Source organism: Adiantum capillus-veneris, chromosome 16 (genome assembly GCF_014529385.1).
Source record: "Adiantum capillus-veneris isolate H3 chromosome 16, ASM1452938v2, whole genome shotgun sequence".
In the NCBI taxonomy this organism is placed as follows: domain Eukaryota; kingdom Viridiplantae; phylum Streptophyta; class Polypodiopsida; order Polypodiales; family Pteridaceae; genus Adiantum; species Adiantum capillus-veneris.
In genome coordinates this window covers 46,295,942-46,310,459 of record NC_140946.1, presented here as the reverse complement: position 1 = coordinate 46,310,459, position 14,518 = coordinate 46,295,942, and the positions used below count along the sequence as shown (strand labels likewise).

The following is a 14,518-nucleotide window of genomic DNA, read 5'->3' as shown; positions in this document are numbered from 1 at the left end:
TTAGGGTACCTTTTCTGCTTTGTGAACCTCCATCCTCCAAGTTATCAAGTGAAACTTGTACCTGTTCATCCATAAAAGAAACCCTTCCTTGATGCGTGGAAGACTAGGAAGCCTATCAATGTTGACTTCGAGATCCTCTACCAGTCTTCTTATGAGCTGAAAGTCTGATTCAAAAAATTTGCAATAATGTAGGCCTCCATGGCTTTGCCAAACAACTTTTAAGCCTTGCGTCTTCACCATATGAGCTTTGAACACCTTAGAACTTTTCCAGATTTCCATGTCATGGACAAACGTATTGAGAGATCCCTTAAGCTCTTCAACATATTGGGCAAGCATTGCTTGCACTTGTGCTAGCATCAAGAAACAAAGAGAATGTTGTCTCTAAAATTTTCAAAATTGTAGTAAGGAAAGGATGGGAATCAGGGCCTTTGCACTTCTTTTGGAGACCTTTGCAAGGATTCAACTTTCCAATTCAAAAGCTTCAAGTCCACAGCTAGCAATGAAGTGATGCCATGGTAAGGAGGTGGTTGATACTTCCATGAGTTGTAAGCTTGACCCTGGTTTCCTCGTTGGACAAAGTTGCATTTTGCACAACTTGCAAATAGCTCGAAATGTTTGATCCTTGTTCTGCTTCTTTCTCATGCCCCTCCCCTTTCTCAAGGCTCATAACACTAGCTTCAAGAGATGATCCGTCTCCACAAGCACTGCATCAAGACAGTCATATGCATCCACTAATCTCATGGTTCCTCTGTCATGGTACAAGATGGCCTCCCCTTCAACTTTAGACTTGAAATTTTTAAGCTCTTCCACCTTAGACCAAAACTCTGCAAGACTTTTTTGAACCTTTGCCAATTCTACCCTATGTTTTTCATCACTCTTGTGAAATTGAGAGATGAAATTCTTCACGATGCTAGACACAACTCGTGCCTTAATTTGGAATGTGGAATCTTGTTCATGATCCAATGTGGTGTTCTTCTTCACAGTGACAATGGCGTTTAGTGAGAGTCGTCTCTCACTTGTAGTGACTTTGCCACAAACATTGCGGTTTTCAATATTCTCCTTGCCAAACATACCTTCAAACGCTTGAATTTTGATAGGAGATGTTGCTGCAAGTAGGAATCCTAACAGATAGATTGCCATGGATGCAGAGCAAATGGACCATGGAAGGCTATGGTATGGCTCACAAGCCAGGATAAAATCTTAAAGGTTGTGTGTGTGTGTGTGTGTGTGTGTGTGTGTGTGTGTGTGTGTGTGTGTGTGTGTGTGTGTGTGTGTGTGTGTGTGTGTGTGTGTGTGTGTGTGTGTGTGTGTGTGTGTGTGTGTGAGAGAGAGAGAGAGCGTGTGTGCGTGTGTGTGTGTGTGTGTGTGTGTGAGAGAGAGAGAGAGAGACAGATCATTTGAAATGATACAGCCTTTTGCTTGGAATTTCAAAACAATCTCCTCTATTATTGTTAACCCTCACGAACACCCTATCACCTTCGACGGACATATATTATTTATTTGATTGAGTCATGCACCAGGCTTGTCGGTCCAATAGGTGTGAAGGTGATTGCATTAGAGGCACATCACTGATCTTATTTTTACAGTAGTTTTGCAACAATCGGCCAGTATGGGCGTCCATGTGTGAATGGGTCAAAATCTTATAAAAGGTCCATTTGACCTAAACATCCTCATTCTTGGAGGTGTAAGCTAAGAAGTGCTCTTGCTTCATCTCTGTCTACTTCTCTTTCGTGTGCTCACGTGTGTATGTGTGTGTGTGTATGCGAGAGAGAGAGAGAGAGAGAGAGAGAGAGAGAGAGAGAGAGAGAGAGAGAGAGAGAGAGAGAGAGAGAGAGAGAGAGAGAGAGAGAGAGAGAGAGAGCATTGCGGCAGCATCGGCTGCAACGAGGCGGTTGAGTGCGGCATCGATGACAACTCCTTCTTCATAGCATAGGATCCTTCACGACAGAAGCATTGAACGGTGAGTGACACACCATTGTTTCTTTAAGCTTGCTAGGACTCTCTAGTTGTGTGCTCGTAGCCTTTTGAGGCTCCCACACAATGCACTTGCAAGTTCCCAGCTTTCAACACGTGCGGCAAAGCACACATTTTGGAACCACTGCTGGGAATGCCTTGCACTAAGCTTGAGGAGCACTCAATGCTACCTCTGGAAGCCTTTCTTTCATCTATTATCTAGTTTTTGTGAGTTCTATGAGAACTGTCAAGTGGCTGCAATGTGCAGTTTTAGTTATGTCCATGTGTAGTGTGAGGTGTTAGACAGTATGGGTCCATTGTTAATTAGTGTCGATAAGTGTTGATTAGGAAGCTTAGACCGAGCCGCATGAGATGCAGCAGTGTGCGTGCTTCAGAGAGGCCTTGTGCGTGAGCTCGGCTCCCACGCGCAACATTATTCACAGGAAAAAATTTGAAAAACATTATCCAGTACCTAGTGTGTGCCCTCCAGTATATCAGTACTAGTACCACTATACCAGTATATCAGTACCCGTATCAGTATACTAGTATACCGGTACCAGTACGAGTATACCAATATATCAGTACCAGTACCACTATACTAGCATATCGGTTTTAAAAAAAAAAACAAAACTTACCATTATAAGTATACCAGGTCGAAAGTTTGAGACCAAAGAGAAAATTTAAGAAAAAATACAAACAAAAGAAAAAAATTGTGTGTGACAATACCAGTACACTAGAGCTAGTATACCAGTACGAGTAAGTCTGTGTGTGCCCAGTTGGCTGTGGTAGATAGTGAGATGGTTGAGTTTAATGTTTGAGTGTCCAGTACCAGTAGTACCAGTGCTAGTACTAGTAGTGGTAGCACTGCAAGTACAAGTACACACCAGTTTACAAGTACCCATAAACCAGCTCGTAAGGAACCCATCATTTCATATTCAATGCAAGCATACATGTTGTGTTGTTGAAAAGGTCCTTCCCAAAATATACATTTCTTTTTGTGAAAGGCTACCATATCCTTTAATGGATCTAGTGACTCTATTTCATCATCGTATACATCATTGCACCGACTCTCAGTAGCATCACATGTCACCATCATAGGTTGCCTCATCCTTGTCAATTTCACTCTCAACATCTTCACTTACCATGCTAGTGCTCAAACTTTTGAACTCATCTATTATGTCCTTGCGATTTTGCATAATAGGCACACGTATGTCTCCAAAACTGCACTCCATACTTCATTTGCATCGACTTTGAGCATATGGGCATTCACACTTGCATCCAAGCTATTATCCTTGCTAGCATGAGCATCTTTAATCATGACTTTATGCACATAAAGGTCATCCACACTATCCATACCATGTATTGACAAAGGGAACTTCCTGCCTGTAGCAACACATATCTTGCTATATTTTTGTAGGGCTATCTTCAATGATTTACACATGGATTTGGGCTCTTTCTCTTGCACTTCCATATTAAGGACCCACCGCAATAGACTTGTGAATACCCATACTCTTTGGCAATTGGTAAATGCCAACAAAAAAATCTTCTTTAGACATGACTTACACATGCAACACGGCATCTTGCTGGATTCTCTAAGCATCATCAAATCTTGACCAAAACTCTGCAAACAGACTCATGTTCTTGCATAAATAAACTAGTGACATGTTTCCATGCATCTTGGTGAGGAATCGCGTTCTTAAAACGCTTCAAAATCATCTCTTAAGCATGACCCAATTGCCCTTATCATCTTGTGACAAGCACTCAAACCATTCTCTTGCATTACCTTTAACCACCAGATTGATGCCTGCAAGCTTTTGCGCCTCACTTGGAATTGCACGGCATAAACATGTCAAATCAAACTCATAAGATGCAATCCAATCCTCTACATCCTTAGAACCTATGAAAATTGATGGTTGGAATGGCACCACCATCATGAAACACCCTTCAAAATCCAAAATGTGGATACATCATTGCTCACAGTCCAAATTCTGGGTGCACAACCGGCAATTTTCCGCTCCCCAATGGGATCGCCAAAGGATGATGGAGCAAAAGACGTCTTGCAAACACTCCCACACCCAGACGACTAACATAGCACAAGTAATTTACTTAATTCCACCCCACACAACCACCACTCAAGAGTTCAATGAAAATTCTCCCCACAATATGTATTCAAAATTAAAACACCTCGACCTACAAGCCCTTGCCTGCCCGCAGACACTACAAGGTGAGTCGAGTTGATCAACTCTTGAAATCACGCTTGATGGTGACCAAAATATAAAAGAGAAACCATAAAAAACTCAAAAAGTCCAGCCACAAAACTCCTCTCTCAAACCATTGCAAAACCTTCACCAAACTCCACTCTGGTGGACTCTTTGGAGTAGCCTCAACCCTAATGGCACCGATACAGGGTCACATAGTCTTGCAAAAAGCCTCACCTTCTTCCCTCAATTCCTCGCACACACACATCCATGAAAACCTTTAAAAATTCCATAGACTCTCTTGAGTGCAAAATTGAAGAGAAAAATCTCTCATTCACTCCTCCACACATTCAAAAATACGATGCGAACGTTAGTCCACTATCGGAGCCCTGCTTCCTCCCACACACACAAAGGTGAAAGTTCCAATAAATTTATATGTGTGCCTCAAAACTTTGGCACTGTGACTGATGTGGCAGTTTAAAGCCTTTTCACATCATTTTTGGCCTTTTTTTTACCTTTTTGACCCGAGTTTTGTCCAGCTTTGACCCTCGGCGGGCGTTTTTCGTGGGAAAAATACCAAATGAACTCCAAAACCCACCAAATTTTTCAAGCTTTGTTCTTGATATCCAAAAATAATTTCCACATGCTCACATACCACTTTTTATCACTTCTAGGGTGGTTCGCACACCGCTACATATCAAGCGCTGCAAATAGACAGTTACCGTATATGTGTCAGTCTTCCCAGGTAGGATGAGAGTGCCCACACTTTTTGATTGTATAATTTACATTCCAAAAAGCCTAAGAACATTTCTTAGAGGCAAAAGAAGCCACTTGGACCACATACAAGGCCTCGATACCCTATACAGGCATGTATGTGTGCCCAATTGTCGGCACGCAAGCATGACTATTTACAATTTGTACACATCGTATCTTTGTTAAAACTTGAAACCAATTTTCAAAGCTCTCAAATGCATGTATTTACATCCTTTTGTACATATACCCATGCATATATAAACTACTTTGTACAGACCAAAAGTGATTTATCATCATTGCCCAACCCCAAGTTGTGCATTTATGCTCAACACTCGCATCAAATAGTGACATAAAACCACAAACGCGATCCGAAACTTTCACCTAGATCATATGGAAACTTATCCATCTACATAGGGCCAACTACATGCTCAAGCACGTTGCTCAGGTCAATGAAAAAAGCACATATTTTCTTGTCAAAGTATTGCCACCCACGGGGATCTCATGCATGATATGAATCTTCTCCAAGATTGGCACATGCCATGTTGTAACATACTTTGTTCCAATCTGCCAAACCCATAAATACCTCAAAATGCATCTCATACCTAGAGCCCATTTGATCGACAACCATAAATCCCACATTATCTTCCTGATGCATTGACTGCTCTTCATTCCCTATTTCCAAGAGATCATCACTCCAAACATTAACAGCTCCATTCTAAAATTGAAAACGCTCTTGAAAAATTGTTACTGTATGTGTCATTCTTCCCGGGAAGGATGAGAGTGCCCACACTTTTTGCTTGTATTATTTACATTCTAAAAAGATTAAACACATTCCCTAGAGCCAAAAGAAGCCAACTGGTAGCACATCCAAGACCTTGATACCCTATCCAGGCATGTACGTGTGCCCGACTATCGGCACGCAAGCATGACTGTTTACAATTTGTACATGTCGCATCTTTTTTAAAACTTGAAACCACTTTGCAAAGCTTCCAAATGCATGTATTTACATCATTTGGTACATATGTCCATGCATATACAAACTACTTTGTACAAACCAAAAGTGGTTTATCATCATCTGCTACAAACTCAGCATTTTGTAGCTCATTGCCCTGAATAGGTAGCGCTAAGCGACGTAGACCAACCTGCTATGAAACCAAAAATCTGCTCATCGCCTCATCATAGAAAAGAATAAAGGAAGGGGGCAAGAGTCCAGCCCTGTGTGACCGAACGTGTGAGCATGAAGAGGACTCCTTTACCTCATGCCAGAAGCACATGGCTGTGTGTACGTCTGTAAAGAGCTAACACACCTATGATTCAAGCATCTAAGAAGCCCATCTTGCGTAGAGTGCCCTTCAAAACGACCCAGCCAACTCTATCGTAATCCTTCTCAAAATCGAGAAGAAGAATCACCAAATCCTCACCACATGAAGGCACGGGAGGGCAGATGTTTCCCAGAAAGTAAATATTTTATTGAGGATACTACGCTCCTTGACAAAACTGTTTGAGTCCCATGTATAATACTCTCTAGAAGTGGCTAAATCCTCAAACTTAAAGCCTTGGCAAGAATTTTGTAGGCTGAGTTGAGGATGGTGATGGGCCGCCACTATCAAATCTCATCCAAGGAGCCACCCTACTTGGGAATAAGGTAGATCAAGCCCTCACTCATGCTGTCAGGCATCTCTCCTGTGAGCAAGATGTATTGAAAAGTGCTACAAAGATCTGAGCCAAGCAAGTACCAGTACTCTAAGAACAAACTGGGAGTCAAATCATCCTCACAGGGACAGTTGCCCAAGGAAGTGCTATGAGGGCCTCGTGGAGCTCCTCAAGTTGCAGAGGCAGATCAAGCCTAGCGCATCTCCTCAATCACAAGACAAGGCATATGTGCCCAAATCTACTCTTTGCATGCATCTTGACACTCTCACTAATGCTCTGCAGACAATAGGTCATGATAGAAGTCAGTAGAAACGACACGCATATCCTCTAGCTCTTAAGCAACTGACCCGTCAGGCCTCCTCAAATGGTTGACATTGGCGTGTGCATGTCGGGGTCCCACTGTCTTAAAGAATTCCCGGGTCACTCATTCACCCACCTAGGTCCACTGAGATGCCTGTCGATGGAAGGAAAACTCATGGTGCCTCTTGTCTGTGCTGGCAAGCCTCCTGCAATTGCTCCTCCAACCAAGGACTGTCTGGGTGCTGCTCCTACATCCTCAGCAAGGACGCAACGCTCGATCGAAGACACTGCTTCTTCTCCCTCAGTGCATCCAGGCAGGTGGTAGACTTCTAAAGAAAGAACTGACTAAGCTGAGTAAGTCCAGAGGCCACTCTATTAGCAGGGGAGTCATGTGTGTCCAAGCTCTTTGTCCAAAGAGCCACCACTCACTCTCTAAGCTCAGAGTCTAGCAAGATCCTCTAAGGGATGCGTAGCATCATGCTCCCCGTCCTCTGTCTATTTGTCACTATGAGGATCACTGGTGCATTGTCCAAAAAGATATCCCAACCCGAATGCAAACTGTCTCACCCAAGTCACAAAAGTAGTCACTAGCGTAGAAGCAATCTATCGGAGATATATTCGCTCCTCTCACTCTACGGTCAGAAGGACAGGCTATCTGGGGGCCTCACAAAGCCACATTGGTGCCAAACATCTCAAACCCTCAGTCATACATAGCCTCTCCCAAGATGCCAACCCGATGCCATGCACAGTAGCATGGCTACCTCCAATCCTGTTAGAGGGGTCCTCCAACATGTTGAAGTCTCCCCCAATGCACCATTGCTCTGCATGCGGCAAAGACTTTACAATGTGAGACCAAAACTCAACATGTGCACTCGCCACATTGGGTGCATAGATGTTTTGGAAACCCAAGAGGCAACCCTAAACCTTCATAGTAATCCATTGAGCCCTGCCAAGCACAATAATATCTCCATCCACAATGGCATGCTGCCAAGAGTCCGCAATAGTCATACATACACCTCCCTGTGGATACCACCAGGTGTAAATGTAGTTGTTCAAAAAGTCTCATATCTACCATGCAAAAGCTGACCACATTGTCTAATGCGGGTCTCACATAGATGATGCTCCTGTAGCATAAGAAGATAGATCTCTTCTCCCACAAGGCATAACTGAATCTCCTGACGTAATCCGCCCCTCTGGCATTGAAACTAGGGCCCACCTAATCCTTGCACATTCCATGAGACAATCCTCATGGAGAGCGAGAGAGAATTGATGTCGCAACAAAAGCAACATCAATTGGCTTGGATGGGGGGATAATCCGCATTTGAGCGTCCTCAAGATAGGCGTGACTACAAAGAGTGGCTGGCCCATGCCTAAGAAGAACAAGCAGTGTGCAGGACAACCTCCTCTGTCTAGGAGTCCTCATGTAGGTGCACATAGCATGGCGGTCTCTATGTGTCAGCGAAGAAGTGAACCACAATGTTTATACATCATGCCGAGTCTAGAGGTGTCACTCAAAACTTGGCAAACAGCCACAAAGTTTGAACCAAGTCTATAATCCCTAGGTCACCCATGTGGTGACAGAACTCAAGGGCATGTGCCTGTAGCCAATCCAACACTAAGTCCAAAGTCCACCCAGGTTGGTCCCTTCCACAAAGGGGAAAAGAGAATCCAATCGCTGAGTCCAGGGCCTCTATCCCCTAGCTACAAGGAGCACTACATAAACTCTGAAGAAAGCTACCTCAAAGTCTGGTGAAGGGTCTCCAAGAAAACGTGTGAAATCATAGGCAAAGAAGTCCCACCGATGATAAATGTCAAAGCTCATCAATCTACGAGGAATTGCTGCAAAGGGAGACATTTTCACCAGAAGGGGGGTTTGCAAGAAAGATTATTCCTCTCTTGCCAAGAGACTCGTGGCAAAGGCACTGCCAAGAGATATCCTAGTAGCCAAGGATGGTCTTGCCCTCTCGAACGGTTGCGGGGCAGGAGAGAAAGGAGAGGTGGAAGCAGGGGGTAGTGGGAGAAGGAGGAGTTGGGGGGTTGGGGAGCGATAGAGGAAGAAGGGCGAGGAGGGGAAGAGGAGGAAGGAGGCGGAGGGGGAGGAGTGGATGGGAACTCGGGGGGGGGGGGGCTGTTGGAGGTGAGGATGAGATGGAGGGTGGAACCGGAACCTCTTCCTGCTGAAGAGGGTCAAAGTGTTTCCCTCTAGAAACCTACTACTGCTAGACTGGAGCCTGGGGGCCATTTTGAGTGTCAGGCTGGCATGGTGGCCCCTGTCCACGTCGACCATGAATCTGTTGCCAGCCCTCCTCCGCTTGAGCCCCAGGCTCAGAGGGTGTCTATACCTATGTACCTTGTGACTTCATCTACCGCTACTAGCCAGCCCTTAAAAGCTAGGGCTCAGTTTGAGGTGAAGGCCGGGGTCTCCTCCGTGGACAAGCCTTCGTATGATGGCCCATCTGATGACAAATAAAACACTAATTCAAGAGGCCCGAATACTCCACGCTCTAACAGAACCCCAACCGCGACTCACCCGAGGTAATAGGATGACCTTTGGGAGATGTGGGTGTCCCGAACCAAAATACAAACTATGGGAATGCCAGCCGCCTTGGCAGCTATAGAGGCTCTCATGCGGGGTATCTCTAGGACAGTCCCAATTTATGATCCTATCTTGGAAAGGAGTGGAAGGTACTCCCTCCTCATGCCAAGGAAGCAAACTAAGATGGGCAAAGTTTGCCTTCTCGACACGAACGTCACATCAAGGTGGAAACCATGGCACCACTATCAAAAATATGTCTGAACTACTCAGATGGCCAGGGGGCTCATCGCAATGACCTTGGATGCCATCTCGGGAGTCTCAAACTCTATCTGGTAGTAGCCACATTCGAGAAATTGAACATGAAGAATCTTGCCTACCTGTGCTAAAAGGAGGGCTGAAGAAGATCACGCACCTCTCCTCTGCTAGGTTGGGTGTAGATGACGGAAGTCGCTTGGAGGGACTCCACCTCTGCGGCCAGGCTCAATTCCTTTGTCGGTGAGAAAGCAAGTCGGATGGTGGGCTCTATAGGGTTGGGCGAGGGGGCTTTTGAAGAGTCCCTCTGGGGCAAAGCATGAGCATCCATCTGTGTCTACTTCTGTGAGTGGAGTGAACGATAAGAGCCAAACGACTTCCAAGAAGCTTTGACTGTGAAGGACAGACCCTCATGGTTGAGGCACAAGGAGGAATTGATGGGGGGGGGGGGGGGGGGGGGGGGGGGGGGGGACTGCGCAAGGGAGAAACGGGGTGGCAAAGTTGTATGCAGTGAGCTAGGGGCGGGGGAGGCTGGTACAAGAGTGCAAATGAGTGAGTTGGGGGGCTGGCGTGCAAGGGCGGTTCAGCAAGCGGGGGAAGTTCCATGTGCACAAGAGCTGGCAACACCAGCGTGCAGGGCAGCATATCAATGCGAGGGCGAAGGGGAGAAATTAGCGATGATGGGGGCGGGGGGGGGGGGTACAACAGTAGCGAGTGGTGGAGTGGAGGACAAGTTTTACACTACACAACTATATTTTCCCCTTATAGCCTTGGTAGTTACTGAATTTTTTTGAAGAAGTTCAATTTAATCATGTTAAGGGAGTAGGACCAAGAAGCGGATCAGCTTGCAAGCAAAAAAAGTGCAAGTGCAGACACATGTTGCAGGTATATATGTGGCCCCAAACACCTATGCTAGTCGTGAGACTTTAAAGGAAGTTGAGGACTTTTTGAGCACATGACACTGTTCAAAAAGGTTGTCCAAGCTACAAAAACGGAGGATTGTGCATACATCTTGCAAATTATATTTATATTGCAGGATCTAATGATCTATGGATGGGAAGAAGTGTTGCGGAGGGTGTTATACAAAGAAGAAGTCGGTATGGTGCCGCAACAATGCCATGAGGAGAGTGGACATCACGATAAGGACCACGTTTTGTTTTGATTGTTAAGAGTAGGGTTTTGGTGGCCTTCATTAGTGTGTGACGTGCATTATTAGTGCAAAACCTACGATGAATCCCAAACTATAGGTGAGAGGAGGCTGATAGTTGAGTCGCAAGAGTCCATCATCGCCCAAAATTCTTGATCAAGGCCAAAGATGTAAAGGAGGTAACTTCTCATGTTGTGGCTCAGCTTGTTTTCTATAACATTTTTTGTTGTTTTGGAGTACCATGGGTGCTCGTGCCAGATAGAGGACAGGGGTTTTGAAGCAAACTTATGAAGGCTTGGGTGCAGAAGCTCGACATTCAGCATCGGTTCTCTTCATCCTATCATCCTCAATGCAATGGTTTGGTAGAAAATGAAAATGGTCGTCATAAAAATGCTGACAAAATATGTTTATAAGCAGGAAACTAGGTACGAGGTAAATCATGGAAAGTGTTTATGGATGTACAAGACGTCGTACAAAGTGGCGACCAATTTTACTCCATATAAGTTGGTATATGGCAAAGAGGCGGTGTTGCCAGTACATATGCAGCTAGGTTCTGTGAAAGGATGTTACGAGTCAATGCCACATAGCAGGGTATGCTACAAGATCAAATTGTTAATCTCAAAATCTTTGCAAATGAAAAGGGAGGTAGCAAGAGACTATTTTGTAAAGCAGTAGGAGAAACTGATTGCTAGGTTTAATCAAAACTTGCCATATAAGAAGATATAGGAAGGAGATATGGTGATGAAGTACGAGAGCTACTTGGATTTTAATTTCCAAAATGAATTCAAGAAGAGGTGGACGGGACTGTACATGATACAGAAAGCTTTTCCAAATGGGATCAAACAACTGATGAGGTCGACTGGCAGGCTCTTAGAAACATGGTGAACGGGGTACAGCCTAATCTATACTTCGATAGGGTTTGGTGCTTGATAAAAACCAAATTGTAGCCAAGGGTTTTGGGCAACCCACCTGAAGAGGTTCAAGAGTGATGGGCATATAGTTATGTACATACTGTACATATGGTTGTGCTTTTTCCAGTGTGCTTGAGTGTTCCAAGGTGTGGTAGCATTCAAGTTGAATAAAGTTGCTTTTGGTTGAACATGAATGGTCAACATGTGATGGTCAATGATGGTGCAAGCAAAGTTGGTCAGAGCCAAAAGTAGTTCCAAGCAGTGCAAAGGGTTCATACAGGTGTGGAACTAGATGTTAAAGCTGGTATGTGAGGCCTTGGCAGACAGGTATCAGCGGGAATGTATGGATAATGTAGTCTTTTAGGCGAGATGGGCTCAAAATTAGGCTAAATGAGTTGGCAATTCCAAGTGTTTGAAGTGTTGTTCTATTTCCCGGGAATGTAGTGTTCAAAGTGCTCTAGGAGCCTGTCCAGACGGCTCCTCTCAAACGGAGCCAACGAAGCCGCAATGTGAAAGATATTGAAGTGCAAAGTTAGAAATCTTTGCAGATCCCTGACAGGTAGGACAAATGGCCAGAGTTGGTGTCAGCATGTAAGTTTGAAGAGATCAAGTTGTGGAGCATGCCGGTCCTCTTGAATTGTCAATCGAAGCTCGAGAGAGAAAGTTGTGGCCAGCTGAATGTTTACCGGCGGGGGCCAGTTATGTGCCAACTTTCCTGCATTGGGAAGCATGCTTGCTAAGAGTTTTTGGGTCTCAACCAGGTTCTACAATGTCATATGCACTGTATGGGATTAGCCAAGATTTACGGCTTGTAAAATGAAGTCCCAAACGACCAAGATATTGTGGTCGAAAGTTGGTGCCAACATGTGGAAGAAAGTTCTCGGGGATGATTTTCTCATCTTTTTGCGGGCCTCGAAAGGCAAGCCCAAGGAGGTTGAGTTGTGCCAAAATTGGTATGGTTTAGCAGCTGAGGACCAAGTCTACTGGCAATGCCTCACAACTCAACCATTTGATAGCTGAGCAAGAAATGGGAGCAATCGGAAGTAAGGGAAGGAGGCATGGAATTTTTGGTATTCATTTGGGGTTTTTGGAGGGGCCTTAAAGGCCAAGGGGTGGGGGAGCACCACATGGCATTGCCTTGATCCCACATGGGGTACCCGAAGCCAAACTTGCAAGGCAAATAACCTAAAGGGTGCCCCCCTCATAAGCAACAAAGCGAGAGAGAGAGAGAGGGAGGGAGTCCCCTCGAAAGGGTGGCTACGTCTCTCTGTGGACGTAGTGGTTGCACGTGCATCGACGGGTGTGGTGCTGTGTGGCAGTGGTGGCTACCCTCTAGGCGGTGCTGTTGGTGCGAGGATGATGATGACATGGCTTGTTCGGTTAAGGTGGTGCATGCGGGCTCATAATGGCAAAAAGATTTTAATTGAGGGAAGGTGGACCCAAATGAGTTGCGTGACAACCAAAAGGAGTTTCTTGAGGTGCTTCACATGTGTATGAATTGAGGACACTTGCCAAGCTGTCACCAAGATATCAAATATGATAAAAATGAAAGGCTAAGGGGATGTAAAGTGGGGAAAAGAAAGGTGAAAGGGAGCTGAACGAGCTGCATGAGTCGAGAAACACCCCTCTTTTGGTTTCTTTTTTAAATGTAACCTCCCTATAAGAAGGTGTTTTAAAACAGTGTAAAGGACTTTTTAAATTTTGACGACACAACTTTTTGGAGAGCAAACGAGACGAGTTTTTCCTTTGTGTAAGCCATGGAAATATTGTAAGCTTGTGCAAGAAGAAGCTTGTCTTTTTCCCCTTTTCTGGTGTTGATTCCCCGTTCCCCCTCCTTTCTTCTATTCATGCTCTTTGATTGTGTTGTTGATTGCGGTGTAATTGAGTGCAACCCCGAACCGAAGTGTGTCTATGCAAAGTGAGAGAGAGAAAGAAAGGTTTTGTGGCTGTTGGTAATTACTGGCATTGTCTTAAATGGCAAAACCCCCTGAGGCTACTCCAGCTTTCTGACCCGAGCGAGGTCATGCGTTTTGTCATGCTGAGTTGCCATGTCCTCATTAGGACAGGCTCTGCTTGCACCTTTTTCTTTCCTTCTCTCTGGCTTGTCCTTGTGTCTCCCTTGCCCGATGTGGTTCCTGGGTTTGGCAAAACTAAAGTGCTGGGTGGCTTGGCTTTGGGAATCAAAGTTCATATAAGTCCCTTCATTTTATCTTGAGCTGACTGCTGGTCTTAGTTGGATGCGTGGTTTATGAGATTTTGTAAGAAGACCAAGGTGCCTTTTGCAAACTTATTTATGAGGTGTTTGTACCTTCCTGACTACTACTATTGGCTCTCAAAAAAGGAAATTCAATAAGTTTCCAGATCCCCTTCGAATATTCTTGCCATATTCAAGACATACTATGTATCTCCTCCCCGCCATCTGCTCACGCACCTGTTGCCATTCCTCCGCTCTCCTCTCTGCAAACCTCACGTGCACAAGTCCTCCTCGCACGTTGGGTTGGGAGCATTTGCTTGTGTCAAGTCACCGCCTCCTCTGCGTAATCTCTCTTCACGCCTCCCACCCCCTCCCTTCCCCTCCCCTCCACTCCACTTTCATCAGCTTCTTACCCTGACCAGTAGCTTCTTGCCCTGAAACTGTACGTCGTCATCCTACCAGGTCTCCAAAATCTCTGAGTGCAGCCAGGACACAAAGGCATCCACCACTCGGCTACACGCATTGCGAGAGAGAGAGAGAGAGAGTTTTCCATAATTGAACTGGGTTTTTATTTTTTTGAACTGGCATGCAAAGAGACAGAGAGGGACGACAAGCCAGGTC

At 45.1% G+C, this 14,518-nt stretch overlaps 1 pseudogene; it reads right to left on the bottom strand.

Annotated features, from left to right (window-relative positions):
* Positions 1–1,140, bottom strand: LOC147438966 (uncharacterized; annotated as a pseudogene).
* Positions 1,141–14,518: the final 13,378 nt, after the last annotated feature.